This window comes from Alosa sapidissima, chromosome 1 (assembly GCF_018492685.1).
Source record: "Alosa sapidissima isolate fAloSap1 chromosome 1, fAloSap1.pri, whole genome shotgun sequence".
NCBI classification, from domain to species: Eukaryota; Metazoa; Chordata; class Actinopteri; order Clupeiformes; family Clupeidae; genus Alosa; species Alosa sapidissima.
Window position 1 is genome coordinate 5304802 of NC_055957.1, and position 2500 is coordinate 5307301.

The window sequence follows — 2500 nt, forward strand, 5'->3', positions numbered from 1 at the left end:
GGGTCTCTTTTTAATGAGGTGTCAGTCTGGAGAAGCACTCTGCAATGGGGGCATGAGAGGAGCTAAAGTGCTAAAGTGCTGATTTGAATGGGGATATGAGAGGAACTAAAGTGCTGATTTGAATGGGGGCATGAGAGGAACTAAAGTGCTGATTTGAATGGGGGCATGAGAGGAGCTAAAGTGCTAAAGTGCTGATTTGAATGGGGGCATGAGAGGAGCTAAAGTGCTGATTTGAATGGGGGCATGAGAGGAACTAAAGTGCTGATTTGAATGGGGGCATGAGAGGAGCTAAAGTGCTAAAGTGCTGATTTGAATGGGGGCATGAGAGGAGCTAAAGTGCTAAAGTGCTGATTTGAATGGGGGCATGAGAGGAGCTAAAGTGCTAAAGTGCTAAAGTGCTGATTTGAATGGGGGCATGAGAGGAACTAAAGTGCTAAAGTGCTGAATTGAATGGGGGCATGAGAGGAGCTAAAGTGCTAAAGTGCTGATTTGAATGGGGGCATTAGAGGTGCTAAAGTGCTGATTTGAATAGGGGCATGAGAGGAGCTAAAGTGCTAAAGTGCTGATTTGAATGGGGGCATGAGAGGAACTAAAGTGCTAAAGTGCTGATTTGAATGGGGATATGAGAGGAACTAAAGTGCTGATTTGAATGGGGGCATGAGAGGAACTAAAGTGCTAAAGTGCTGATTTAAATGGGGGCATGAAAGGAGCTAAAGTGCTAAAGTGCTGATTTGAATGGGGGCATGAGAGGAGCTAAAGTGCTGATTTGAATGGGGGCATGAGAGGAACTAAAGTGCTGATTTGAATAGGGGCATGAGAGGAACTAAAGTGCTAAAGTGCTGATTTGAATGGGGATATGAGAGGAACTAAAGTGCTGATTTGAATAGGGGCATGAGAGGAGCTAAAGTGCTGATTTGAATGGGGGCATGAGAGGAACTAAAGTGCTGATTTGAATGGGGGCATGAGAGGAACTAAAGTGCTAAAGTGCTGATTTAAATGGGGGCATGAAAGGAGCTAAAGTGCTAAAGTGCTGATTTGAATGGGGGCATGAGAGGAGCTAAAGTGCTGATTTGAATGGGGGCATGAGAGGAACTAAAGTGCTGATTTGAATGGGGGCATGAGAGGAACTAAAGTGCTGATTTGAATGGGGGCATGAGAGGAATTAAAGTGCTAAAGTGCTAAAGTGCTGATTTGAATGGGGGCATGAGAGGAACTAAAGTGCTGATTTGAATGGGGATATGAGAGGAGCTAAAGTGCTAAAGTGCTGATTTAAATGGGGGCATGAGAGGAACTAAAGTGCTGATTTGAATGGGGGCATGAGAGGAACTAAAGTGCTGATTTGAATGGGGGCATGAGAGGAGCTAAAGTGCTAAAGTGCTAAAGTGCTGATTTGAATAGGGGCATGAGAGGAACTAAAGTGCTAAAGTGCTGATTTGAATGGGGGCATGAGAGGAACTAAAGTGCTGATTTGAATGGGGGCATGAGAGGAGCTAAAGTGCTAAAGTGCTGAATTGAATGGGGGCATGAGAGAAGCTAAAGTGCTAAAGTGCTGATTTGAATGGGGGCATGAGAGGAGTTAAAGTTCTGATTTGAATGGGGGCATGAGAGGAGCTAAAGTGCTGATTTGAATGGGGGCATGAGAGGAACTAAAGTGCTAAAGTGCTGATTTGAATGGGGGCATGAGAGGAACTAAAGTGCTGATTTGAATGGGGATATGAGAGGAGCTAAAGTGCTAAAGTGCTCATTTGAATGGGGGCATGAGAGGAACTAAAGTGCTAAAGTGCTGATTTAAATGGGGGCATGAAAGGAGCTAACGTGCTGATTTGAATGGGGGCATGAGAGGAACTAAAGTGCTAAAGTGCTGAATTGAATGGGGGCATGAGAGGAGCTAAAGTGCTAAAGTGCTGATTTGAATGGGGGCATGAGAGGAACTAAAGTGCTAAAGTGCTGATTTAAATGGGGGCATGAGAGGAACTAAAGTGCTGATTTGAATGGGGGCATGAGAGGAACTAAAGTGCTGATTTGAATGGGGGCATGAGAGGAGCTAAAGTGCTAAAGTGCTAAAGTGCTGATTTGAATGGGGGCATGAGAGGAACTAAAGTGCTAAAGTGCTGATTTAAATGGGGGCATGAGAGGAACTAAAGTGCTGATTTGAATGGGGGCATGAGAGGAACTAAAGTGCTGATTTGAATGGGGGCATGAGAGCAACTAAAGTGCTAAAGTGCTGATTTAAATGGGGGCATGAGAGGAACTAAAGTGCTGATTTGAATGGGGGCATGAGAGGAACTAAAGTGCTGATTTGAATGGGGGCATGAGAGGAACTAAAGTGCTGATTTGAATGGGGGCATGAGAGGAACTAAAGTGCTAAAGTGCTGATTTGAATGGGGGCATGAGAGGAGCTAAAGTGCTAAAGTGCTGATTTGAATGGGGGCATGAGAGGAACTAAAGTGCTAAAGTGCTGATTTGATTTCCTTTTGGTTCTGGTTCTCTTTACTGACAT

General features: G+C 44.6%; 1 protein-coding gene and 1 long non-coding RNA gene across 2 annotated transcripts in view; one reads left to right on the forward strand and one right to left on the reverse strand.

The window, feature by feature from the left end:
- Window positions 1–2500, reverse strand: part of si:ch1073-358c10.1 (peptide methionine sulfoxide reductase MsrA 1) — a 53379-nt gene that overhangs the window by 6993 nt on the left and 43886 nt on the right. The gene's annotated exons all lie outside the window — the stretch shown is intronic.
- On the forward strand, window positions 882–1588 carry LOC121710587. Its single transcript, XR_006032188.1, has 3 exons — window positions 882–941; window positions 1021–1062; window positions 1177–1588. It is a non-coding gene; the product is annotated as an uncharacterized LOC121710587 (long non-coding RNA).